At 44.5% G+C, this 13196-nt stretch overlaps 1 long non-coding RNA gene across 1 annotated transcript; it reads left to right on the forward strand.

Moving 5' to 3' along the window:
- Positions 1–678: 678 nt before the first annotated feature.
- LOC144889188 (uncharacterized) lies at positions 679–12195 on the forward strand. The gene is made up of 3 exons (XR_013621639.1): positions 679–812; positions 4263–4424; positions 10375–12195. It is a non-coding gene; the product is annotated as an uncharacterized LOC144889188 (long non-coding RNA).
- The last annotated feature ends 1001 nt before the right edge of the window (positions 12196–13196 follow it).

The raw sequence follows: 13196 nt of genomic DNA on the forward strand, positions 1-13196 counted from the left end.
ACCTCTGCTTCCCCACTACCCCCTTCCCCTACCCCCATCCCCCTACCCCCTTACCCTACCCCCCTTCCCCCCTTACCCTACCCCCCTTCCCCCACCCCCCTTCCCCTACCCCCTTCCCCCCTTCCCCTACCCCCTTCCCCTACCCCCTTCCCCTACCCCACTACCTTTACCCTTTCCCTTCCCCATACCCCCATACCCCCACACAGGGTACTTCAGCTGGTGAATCAATCCGAGGGAATGAGGACGTAATGATGTAGATGTGACGTATTGTGCGAGTTTGAACCAATGAGAGCCGTCCCATTCACACGTCGTTTGGGAAAGAAGTAAAATTCGCGACCCAAACCATCTTGCCCGAGTGCCACGATAGCATGGTTTCCATGGAGATCGCCATGTTGTTACGCGGTGCTGAGCGCTTCGTTCCGTTGGAGTGCTTGCTTGAACGCTTTGAATCAGGAAAACTGCTTGGTCAGCTGCTTACTAACGGAACACCTCCCAAATGTATATGGATTTATTTCAAAACAAAAAAGCCAAACGGATACTTAAAAAAAAAATGTTGGCATCTGTTATTTGAAATGGACACGAGACAGTATGTCAGATACGTGTATTATTTTATTCCTGCATGTTGAAGGTCGTGACGCAGTACGCTCGGAGGACGTTGTTCCGGCCGACGCGTTACGTAACTACGTTCCGCCTTTGACCTCCGCATTTGGCTCATCCCGCGTTTTGGAAGACGTGATTGCGCTCCTGCTGCTCGAGAACTCCACTCGTGTACATAAACACTACGTGGATTACCGTGTTCATAAATACTGCAAGTGGGTTATTGTGTTCATAAATACTGTACGTGGATTATCGTGTTCATAAATACTGAACGTGGATTATCGTGTTCATAAACACCGCAAGTGGGTTATTGTGTTCATAAATATTGTACGTGGATTATCGTGTTCATAAATACTGTACATGGATGATCGTGTTCATAAACACTAGCGCACGTGGATTATCGTGTTCATAAATACTGTAGCCTACCGTACGTGGATTATCGTGTTCATAAATACTGTACGTGGATTATCGTGTTCATAAACACTGAACGTAGATTATCGTGTTCATAAATATTGTACATGGATTATCGTGTTCATAAACACTGTAGCGCACGTGGATTATCGTGTTCATAAATACTGTACGTGGATTATCGTGTTCATAAATACTGTACGTGGATTATCGTGTTCATAAACACTGAACGTGGATTATCGTGTTCATAAATATTGTACATGGATTATCGTGTTCATAAACACTGTAGCGCACGTGGATTATCGTGTTCATAAATACTGTACATGGATTATCGTGTTCATAAACACTAGCGCACGTGGATTATCGTGTTCATAAATACTGTAGCGCACGTGGATTATCGTGTTCATAAATACTGTACATGGATTATCGTGTTCATAAACACTGTAGCGCACGTGGATTATCGTGTTCATAAATACTGTACATGGATTATCGTGTTCATAAACACTGTAGCGCACGTGGATTATCGTGTTCATAAATACTGTACATGGATTATCGTGTTCATAAACACTAGCGCACGTGGATTATCGTGTTCATAAATACTGTAGCCTACCGTACGTGGATTATCGTGTTCATAAATACTGTACGTGGATTATCGTGTTCATAAACACTGAACGTGAATTATCGTGTTCATAAATACTGTACGTGGATTATCGTGTTCATAAATACTGTACATGGATTATCGTGTTCATAAACACTAGCGCACGTGGATTATCGTGTTCATAAATACTGTACATGGATTATCGTGTTCATAAACACTAGCGCACGTGGATTATCGTGTTCATAAATACTGTAGCCTACCGTACGTGGATTATCGTGTTAATAAATACTGTACGTGGATTATCGTGTTCATAAACACTGAACGTGGATTATCGTGTTCATAAATACTGTACATGGATTATCGTGTTCATAAACACTGTAGCGCACGTGGATTATCGTGTTCATAAATACTGTACGTGGATTATCGTGTTCATAAATACTGTACGTGGATTATCCTGTTCATAAATACTGTAGCGCACGTGGATTATCGTGTTCATAAATACTGTACGTGGATTATCGTGTTCATAAATACGGTACGTGGATTATCGTGTTCATAAATACTGTACGTGGATTATCGTGTTCATAAATACTGAACGTGGATTATCGTGTTCATAAATACTGTACATGGATTATCGTGTTCATAAACACTGTAGCGCACGTGGATTATCGTGTTCATAAATACTGAACGTGGATTATCGTGTTCATAAACACTGAACGTGGATTATCGTGTTCATAAATACTGAACGTGGATTATCGTGTTCATAAATACTGTACATGGATTATCGTGTTCATAAACACTGTAGCGCACGTGGATTATCGTGTTCATAAATACTGAACGTGGATTATCGTGTTCATAAATACTGTACGTGGCTTATCGTGTTCATAAATACTGTAGCGCACGTGGATTATCGTGTTCATAAATACTGAACGTGGATTATCGTGTTCATAAATACTGAACGTGGATTATCGTGTTCATAAATACTGAACGTGGATTATCGTGTTCATAAATACTGTAGCGCACGTGGATTATCCTGTTCATAAATACTGAACGTGGATTATCGTGTTCATAAATACTGAACGTGGATTATCGTGTTCATAAATACTGTACATGGATTATCGTGTTCATAAACACTGTAGCGCACGTGGATTATCGTGTTCATAAATACTGAACGTGGCTTATCGTGTTCATAAACACTGTAGCGCACGTGGATTATCGTGTTCATAAATACTGAACGTGGATTATCGTGTTCATAAACACTGTAGCGCACGTGGATTATCCTGTTCATAAATACTGAATGTGGATTATCGTGTTCATAAATACTGTACATGGATTATCGTGTTCATAAACACTGTAGCGCACGTGGATTATCGTGTTCATAAATACTGAACGTGGATTATCGTGTTCATAAATACTGTACGTGGCTTATCGTGTTCATAAACACTGTAGCGCACGTGGATTATCGTGTTCATAAATACTGTAGCGCACGTGGATTATCGTGTTCATAAACACTGTAGCGCACGTGGATTATCGTGTTCATAAACACTGTAGCGCACGTGGATTATCGTGTTCATAAATACTGTAGCGCACGTGGATTATCGTGTTCATAAACACTGTAGCGCACGTGGATTATCGTGTTCATAAATACTGAACGTGGATTATCGTGTTCATAAATACTGTACGTGGCTTATCGTGTTCATAAACACTGTAGCGCACGTGGATTATCGTGTTCATAAATACTGTAGCGCACGTGGATTATCGTGTTCATAAACACTGTAGCGCACGTGGATTATCGTGTTCATAAATACTGAACGTGGATTATCGTGTTCATAAATACTGTACGTGGCTTATCGTGTTCATAAACACTGTAGCGCACGTGGATTATCGTGTTCATAAACACTGTAGCGCACGTGGATTATCGTGTTCATAAATACTGAACGTGGATTATCGTGTTCATAAACACTGTAGCGCACGTGGATTATCGTGTTCATAAATACTGTAGCGCACGTGGATTATCGTGTTCATAAATACTGTAGCGCACGTGGATTATCGTGTTCATAAATACTGTAGCGCACGTGGATTATCGTGTTCATAAATACTGTAGCGCACGTGGATTATCGTGTTCATAAATACTGTAGCGCACGTGGATTATCGTGTTCATAAATACTGTAGCGCACGTGGATTATCGTGTTCATAAACACTGTAGCGCACGTGGATTATCGTGTTCATAAATACTGTAGCGCACGTGGATTATCGTGTTCATAAACACTGTAGCGCACGTGGATTATCGTGTTCATAAATACTGAACGTGGATTATCGTGTTCATAAATACTGTACGTGGCTTATCGTGTTCATAAACACTGTAGCGCACGTGGATTATCGTGTTCATAAACACTGTAGCGCACGTGGATTATCGTGTTCATAAACACTGTAGGATGACATGACTAAACTAGGTGGATGCGTTGGTTTGGTGACTAGAACAATTCGATTCGATTTAGGATCTGATCCGGTCTGAATCCAGATCCGGCCTATCAGTGGGATACAAAACATAAACTGTTCAGCCTGCCGGAGCTATACTCTCTACAGAGTGCAGTTCTAATTGTCTTTTGTTTCTCTCCATTCCAAACATTTTCCTTTTATCCCTCTCCATGAACCTCCACAGGAAATGTCTTCCGATCAGTCAGAAATGGCTTTGCAAGATCTCATTCCAAATTCCATTCTTGAAGATCATGACCTTTTGGCCTCCTTGGTTTCTGACGCAACTGACTTTGCTTTGTCTCAAGGCATCCTCTCAAGAATCAAAGACGTTCCACAAAACCCCCAGGTTAGATCGCATTATTACCTGGAGCTAAATATCAGGTGCATTATATATAATTTGTTTCACATTTTGGTCCTGTTGGTTTTTTTTAAGTTATGCTGGTTTTCACTTTTTTCGATGTCATATTGGTTTTAACTTGCATCTGAATGTTTTAGTTTTTTGAAAATTTGGAATTTAACATTCGGCCTTGTCTCGATTAGACAGCTTGCAAAGTTTGGGCTTGAACCAATATGAGACAGAACCTTTAGCAATGCAAGCACTTGAAGCTGACATCATCACACATCGTAAACATCGTGCATCTTGGCGCAATATATAGGGTTGGCCAATGGGAATCTAAAAATGAAATGATCCATGCCACCCTCCCACGGTTATATCAGAATGAGCTGATTCGTCACACGGTCACGGATTGCTTAACCACAATATGGAACCAAACCACCGTTTAGAGGCCATTTTTCCCCGCAAAGCGGGGGTTGGCCTTTTTCGGGGACCGTGGTTGTTGTTGTTTTTTGTCCCCTTTTTGAAGCAATGTTTTACGGCCGGATGCCCTTCCTGCCGCCAACCCTGTTTGTCGCCTTTTTACGATAAGCAGGGAATTACCAGTGTACTGGTACTCAATTTGCCGACCTCGGAAGGATGACGGGCTGAGTCAACCCCCCCGGCGTTAATTCAGCGATCGACCGGGATTCGAACCCAGGATCCTAGGATCCTAAGCTGGCACCCTAGCCGCTAGCCCAACACCAGGGATAAGCAATAACCACAATATGGAGACATTCAAAAATTACATAACGCCATTGTTTAGCTCACTTGGAACGAAGTTCAGGGGAGCTTATGCGATAGCACGTTGTCCGTCCGTAAACACTTGAAACTTCTTCTCTGAAACCGCTGATGGGATTGTGACCAAATTTGGCACAAATGATATTTGTTATGTTGTGACTCAAGTTTGTTCACGGCATTAGAAAAATCGGGGTCTACCAGGGGTCAAAGTGGATCCAGGTTTGACCCCCCAAAATAGGAATTTGCTTTATTCTATGAAACTACGCACCATCTCTTATCTTCCCCCATCCAAACCTTGATCTTTTCTACCCCCGCTAATTTCACCCCAAATCATACACTTTTTTTGAAATACCAACTTCTGTCCTGGAAGTCCTTGGTGTCCTTGTGTTTTATACCTCTCCCACCCCCCCCCCCTCTCTCACCCCCCACCCCTTCCCACGCCTCCTCCCCCCAAGCCCTCTCCCTCCCTCACTTCTCCCTGCTCTCAAATGTTGTGTTTGTGTGCTTCCCCTTCTCTCCCCATCTTGTCTTCTGCTCCCTCTTTTTATATATTTTGTTTGTCTGGTTGATTTGTTTGTGAAATAAATGTTAACTCTTTCACGAGCCTCGATTCAGTATACAAAAAAAAAACAAAAAAACAAAAAAAACAACAAAAAAAAAATACTTTTGATGAAACTTGACCACAACCTGCACCACCCGTACTGTACCGAAGGTTGTTCACGGCATTAAAAAGAATTGGGCCCTGAGGGATCTACTGGGGGGTTGCCCCCCGAAATAGGTATTTGCTCTTTTCTCAGAAACTACATACACAATTTCAATGAAACTTCACCACAACCTTCATCACCCGTGATGCACAAATATTTGTTCAAGGCATTCGAAAAATTGGGGTCTGAGGAGGTATACCGGATGGGAGGGGGGAGGGGGATAGGGGTTGCCCCCCAAAATAGGTATTTTTTTTGGATTGTTTGTTTAAAGTCTTATGAATATGTTAGTATGATTCCACATGCTGCCCTGTCTTCTTGCAACCATTGAAATTGGTTTAAAATACCTTTAGTCAGTGCAGTGTACTGTTTGTTCTACCAGGTGAGCGCTCGGGGTATTGCCCCTATGTTTTGTAATTTGCAGAACTTAACGCTTGATGTGACATAACGCTTCATTACTGTGCGTTCTGACGGGCTTGATTAAACTTTGCTATTATTCGACATATGATTAGATATTTTGTAGTCCCTCATTGTGAATAACACTCGACCCAAACAAAGCCAATGAAAATCTGACACAACAAACCTGGGCAGTGTATAATCAGCATATGTGGGGTGAGGGGAGTGGAGAGGGTAGTGATGGATGGGGGAGGGGAGAGTTAGTAGAGGGGAGAGGGGAAGAGGAGAGATACGGGCGGGAGGAGGGAAAAGGGAGATGAGGTGAGGTGAGAATAGGGGAAGGATACGGGAGAGGGAGGTGATTGGGTGAGGTGATGGGGGAGGGGAGAGGTAGGGGAGAGGGAAGATGGGGAAGAGGAGAGATAGGGGAGAATGAAATGAATGAACGAATGAATGAATGATCGTTTTAAGGCCATTTTTCCCCGCCAGAGCAGGGGTTAGCCTTGCGGGCCCCATGACAATCATGGTTCCCTGTTTGAGGCAATGTTTTTATGGCCGGATGCCCTTCCTAACGCCAACCCTTAGTCGCCTCTTACGATGCGCAGGGATACGGTGTACCTATTCTAAATCGGGGTACACACCGGGATCATTCATCCCAACAAGCTGGTACTCAATTTGCCGACCTTGGAAGGATGACAGGCTGAGTCAACCCCCCTGGTGTTAATTCAGCGATCGACCGGGATTCAAACCCAGGATCCTAGGATCCCAAGCCGGCACCCTGACCGCTAAGCCAACACCAACACCGGGGGAGGGAGGATGGAAAAGAGAGGTGAGGTAAGAATAGGGGAAGAAAGATGGAAAAGAGAAGTGAGGTGAGAATAGGGGACGGGAGAGGGAGGTGATGGAGGGGAGAGATGGGGGAGAGGAGATGGGAGAGATAGATGAAGAGGAGAGATAGAGGAAGAGGAGAGATAGGGGAAGGGAGAGGGGAAGAGGAGAGATAGGGGAAGGGAGAGGGGAAGGGAGAGGGGAAGAGGAGAGGGGAAGAGGAGAGATAGAAAAGGAGAGATAGAGGAGGGGAGAGGGGGAGAGGAGAGATCGGGGAAGGGAGAGGAGAGATCGGGGAAGGGAGAGGAGAGATCGGGGAAGGGAGAGGAGAAAGAGGGGAAGAGGCGAGATAGAGGAGGGGAAAGGGGGAGAGGAGAGATAGAGGAGGGGAGAGGGGGAGAAGAGAGATAGGGGAGGGGAAGGGAGGAGGGAAAAGGGAGGTGAGGTGAGAAGAGGGGGAGTGGAGAAGAGAGGGTTGTAGTTAATGTTGATGGTCATCATTTTCCCACCTTAAATCCCTTGAAGTTTGTAAGTTAGTCAAAATTTATTGAATTTCACCAAATTTGTTGTAATCGATTGTTTAACGACTCCAGCCACCACGAAATCCGAAAACAGAAATCTAAGTGGAGTTGAATAAATCTGTGAGGATCTGACCCATCAAGATCAATCCCCTTGTTGTCCTTAAAAATCACAAGTTGTTGAAAATTCGTCGTATTTCCCCCAAATTTGTTTTACTAGGGCTTTTATTGACCTTAACTTGCTATTGAATCCGAGTTAAAATAAGTCCGTGAGGCCGCTCAAAACATTTGAGGAAATGGTCATCATTGCCCATGTTAAATCCTTAAATGTCATAAGTTAGTCCAAATTGCCAAAATCCCTCTCCCCACCCTCTCCCTCTTCCCTCATGGCCATGCCTTCTCTCATCATATTCCCCTCCCCCACCCCCTCAAAGCTTCCCACTCACCCCTTCCTAACAAATCAGCCACCTCTTCCCACCTCAAATCAAACGCTTCGCTTTCTTCCCTTCTCCTCACCCATCTCCAAAGCTCCCCCTCCCCCCCCACTCCCTTCTTCCTCACTCTTCCCGTTCAAATCTCCCCCCTCACTCCTTTTAAAACTTCCCCCATCATGCATTCATAAAGTTTTCTCCTCCCCCTACCCTCTATCTTCCAACTAATTCCTCCTCCTCCTCCTCCTCCTCCTCCTCCTCCTCCTCCTCGTCATCCTCCCCTATCCCAATGCTCCTTCTCCAATCTCCTCCTTCGCTCTAGCCCTCTCATATTACTCCTCACTGTTCCTTTCACCTACTTGTCTTTTGTACTCCTCCTCATCCTGCCCTCTTTCCTAGCTCGTCTTTATCTCATACGCACTGTCAACAGCTCTCTTTACCTCCCCCTCTCCTCCCTGTTCTTACCCTACCCCTTCCTTCTCTTGTACCCAGTACCTCCCCTCTCTCTTTCTTAACGCTATGGACCTCAAACATTCGGGGCCTTCGCTCAAACCTGACTGATTTCTCCATACAGGTTGCTTCTAGCAAACCAGACGTGATCTGCTTAACAGAAACCTTCCTCCTTCAAGATGTCTCTGACTCCTTCATATCTCTCCCTGGTTATTCCCTCCTCTGCTATGATAGACCTGAGCCTCGTCCTGGCCACAGAGTTGCTCTCTTTATGAAAAACTCTAGTTCTCACTCTCCATGCACTGCACTAACTCCACCACACCCCCAATAGTACCTCTGGCTATGGATTCCCTCCCACTCCCACCTCTTGTTAGCTCACCTGGAACATCGTTCCGTGGAGCTTATGCGATGGCGTGTCATCAGTCCGTATACACTTGCAACTTCTTCTCCGAAACTGCTGATGGGATTGGGAACAAATGTGACAGAAATGTTATTTGGTATGTCCTCACTAAAGTTTGTTCATAGAATGAAAAGCTTTGGGGTATAAGGGGGTCAAAGTGACCTGGTGGTCAAAGTCGGTCCAGGTTTAACCCCCCAAAATAAGAATTTGCTTTTTTCCTCTGAAACTACACTCTATTTTGATGAAACTTGACTACAACCTTCATAACTCGTGATGTACCGAAGTTTGTTCATGGCGCTACTAAAATCGGAGTCTAAGAGGGTCTAGAGGGGTCAATGTGGGTCCAGGTTTGACTCACCCCAAAATAGGTATTTGCTTTCTTCTCTGCAACTACACAAGCAATTCCGATGAAACATGACCACAACCTTCATCACCTGTGGTGTACCAATGTTTGTTCACGGCATTAGAAAAACATAGGGGCAATGTCCCTGGCGCTCACCTGGTGGAATAAACAGTATACTGTGCTGACTAAAGGTATTTTAAACCAATTTCCATGGTTGCCAGAAGACAGGGCAGCATGTAGAATCACAATAACATAATCACAACACAGCAACAGGCATTGTAAGACGCTAACATAATCATAAGACTTTAAACAAAAAAATTACCTATTTTGGGAGGAAACCCCCCCCCCCCCTTCACCCTCACCCAACCCATATACCTCCTCAGACCCCCAATTTTTCTAATGTCTTTGACTGACTGACGACGTGCCATCGCATAAGCTCCCCTGAACTCCATTCAAAGTGACCTAAAAGCGATTGTTGGCTGTCTATCACCGTATCCATTTGCAATGATCGCGTATGTCGATTGGATCCGCGTATTAATTTCACCAGTGAAACAAGAAACCTTCACAGCTTCATCCATTACCAAAACGGATGGGCAACTTCGAGCACTGGGAGGACTCCCTTTCACCTTCTCAAATCCACCTGCATGTGCAGATAACAACCAATGACACATGCACACGACAATGCATACTTTTTTGAGTCGGTCAGTTATTCAGTCCGTCCGTAAACACTTTAAACTTCTTCTCCGAAACCGCTGATGGGATTGCGACCAAATTTGGCAGAAATGATATTTGTCGTGTTGTGACTAAAGTTTGTTCACGGCATTAAAAAAAAAATCGGGATCTAATGGGGTTTACCGGGGTCAAAGTGGATCCAGGTTTGACCCCCCAAAATAGGAATTTGTTTTTTCTTTGAAACTACACATACAATTTCGATTAAACTTGGCCACAACCTTCACCACCCGTGATGTACCAAAGTTTGTTCATGGCATTAAAAAATGCGACGATTCTGTGCGGGTTCGGGCAACTTGCTAGTATTTCAAACACTGCGTAATTACTGTATTGTTTATACTCATAAGTCACATAGTTTCTCAATTGCAAATTCTTGCATCCTCCAGGTGGCTACTTTTATTCCATTTATGCTCTTCCCATCGATTATGCCACGTCCGCTGTTTGAGCAGGTTCTCGCCATCCAAACGGACTTTAATCTGATGGTGGACCAAGTCAGCCAGGACTTCTGTTTTCTGGAAAGATGTTTGAGAAGGTATTTATCGATTAATCCGATCAGTGTTCCGGTTTCTCAACATGCCGATGAATCCTGCCTTGCTTTTCCACAGTAAGGTCTGCTGACCAGTTTGCTTTAAGTTTACCTGTTTTAACTTTAACTTTTTTGCATTGTTACTTCCACCACCAAAGGTGGCCGGAGGTTACGTTTTCACCCCTGTTTGTCTCTGTCTGTCTGCATGTTACTTGCAAAATCAAAGATTCGCAAGTGTATTGGTTGGCCTGGTCTGTTATTAGTTCCCCACCGGTGTACACCGGAGAGGACTATAGGTTTGCTGTCCGTCCGTCACGCAAAACAGTTTTCCGGATTTTTTTTCTCAACGCTTAATGCTAATGATTTCAAACTTGGCACATGGTTTCCTTTACTTATGATAAGGTACAGATCAAGTTCGAACTTCACGACGTTTCGATCATTTTTCACAAAGTTATGGCACTTTGTTTATTCCAGAGTTCTCCTCAAGCCGCCCCTCAGCCTCGTCTCGCGAACGTCAAAAGCGTGACACTGCGCGCGCTTTTGGGAGGGGCGGAGCCAAGCCGAACAACATATATATATACACATCGATCATTGATCGTGAACCGGAAAATATAATAAATTACTGATATTTAGCGACTCGAAAGGTTCTTTATCAACAACTTATTTTCTCGTGCTTCTGCTGACCTGGCTGCAAGGTGTGTAAATCGAAGTCCCGAGTGCGAATCACAGGTGAGCCCGTCCTGAGGTAATTAGCGATTGCGAACGATTCAGAACCTGTGGGTAAATAACCCTTTGTAATTTCCCCAACAGTTTTCCGGACGGCACACTGCCGGTAGGGGACATGTATTGCAGCGCAGTACTCACAATGCTTGTTCTATTTGTCTGTGTCTCTGTGTGTCTGTTTATTAGCCCCTGCTGAACTTAGTCCGAAACGGGGGCTGTTGGATTTGGTCCCGTGCATCTGTGCATCCGCAACCATATCTCGGAGATGTACGGACCGATTTTGTTCATATTTGGCGCAAAGACGATACCTGACGGTATACATATGCACATCTTTTTGTTTTGTGATGCGATCAAAAATGGCCGACTGGCATCCATTTTAGTTGTAAAAAAAAACCCGATGTTCAACCCGTCCTCAACCATTTATCGGACATGCATTTGTTGATCTTGTTCAAACTTGCCAAGCAGATAATGAATGCTGGCTTCCATATGCACGTCATTTTTGTTTTCGAGTTCAGATCCAAGATGGCTGACTGTTGGCAATTTTGTTACTTAAACCCGTCCCCAACCATTTCTTGAACATGCATGGACCGATTTTGTTCATATTTGGCACAAATACAATACATGACGGTATACATGTGCACATCTTTTTGTTTTGTGATGCGACCAAAGATGGCCGAAAAATGATGCGCATATGTGTACCGTCAGGTATTGTCTGTGTGCAAAATATGAATAAAATCGGTCCATACATCTCTGAGATATGATTGCGGACGCACAGACGCATGAGACCCAATCCATAATCCCCGTTTCGGACTAACTCTTAGCTCATTCACGAGCCTCGATCTTGTATTAAAAAAAAAAGAAAAAAAAAAAAAGGAAGAAGTCCAATGGGGCATCATAATGTAATTGGTGCCTTGAGAAACATGTAACATACAATAAGAATCCACATAAAAACAAACTGAATAGCCATAGAGTTACCTGTGTTCGTTACCTTTTTAAAAAAATAGTTATTTTTTTTTCTTTTTTTAAATTATGGGATATTGCCCGCCACAAAGCCAGAAGGCCACTCGAGGTGGGGGCTACACAAAGAAAACAAAAGCAGAACAACAAGACAAATGTAAAAAGTTGTCTCTTCACAGAACAAAAAGGCCTGGGAGGGGTTAAACAAACTCTTTATTTAATAATTCTGTTGCAATTTGTTTAAAATCAAACGTTATTTTACCTGGACGAAATCGCTTTGCTCCTTTGCCGAGTAACTGGACGAGCAGTTTGCAAAGCGATTGATACGGACATCTGGCTTGGCAAGAATAGGAAGCTGCTTGCTAACAGAACACACAGAGCAAGCAGCTTGCTAACGGAACACACCAAGCGAGCAGCTCGGTAACAGAACACACCAAGCGAGCAGCTCGGTAACGGAACACACGAAGCGAGCAGCTCGCTAACGGAACACACCAAGCGAGCAGCTCACTAACGGAACACACCAAGCTCGCAGCTCGCTAACGGAACACACCAAGCTCGCGGCTCGCTAACGGAACACACCAAGCGAGCGGCTCGGTAACGGAACACACCAAGCGAGCAGCTTGCTAACGGAACACACCAAGCGAGCAGCTTGCTAACGGAACACACCAAGCGAGCAGCTCGCTAACGGAACACACCAAGCGAGCAGCTCGGTAACGGAACACACCAAGCGAGCGGCTCGGTAACGGAACACACCAAGCGAGCGGCTCGGTAACAGAACACACCAAGCGAGCGGCTCGGTAAAGGAACACACCAAGCAAGCGGCTCGGTAAAGGAACACACCAAGCAAGCGGCTCGGTAAAGGAACACACCAAGCAAGCGGCTCGGTAACGGAACATACCAAGCGAGCGGCTCGGTAACGGAACACACCAAGCGAGCGGCCCGGTAATGGAACACACCAAGCGAGCGGCTCGGTAAAGGAACACACCAAGCAAGCGGCTCGGT

Source organism: Myxine glutinosa, unplaced genomic scaffold (genome assembly GCF_964187855.1).
Source record: "Myxine glutinosa unplaced genomic scaffold, kmMyxGlut1.1 SCAFFOLD_1559, whole genome shotgun sequence".
Classification (NCBI taxonomy): Eukaryota; Metazoa; Chordata; class Myxini; order Myxiniformes; family Myxinidae; genus Myxine; species Myxine glutinosa.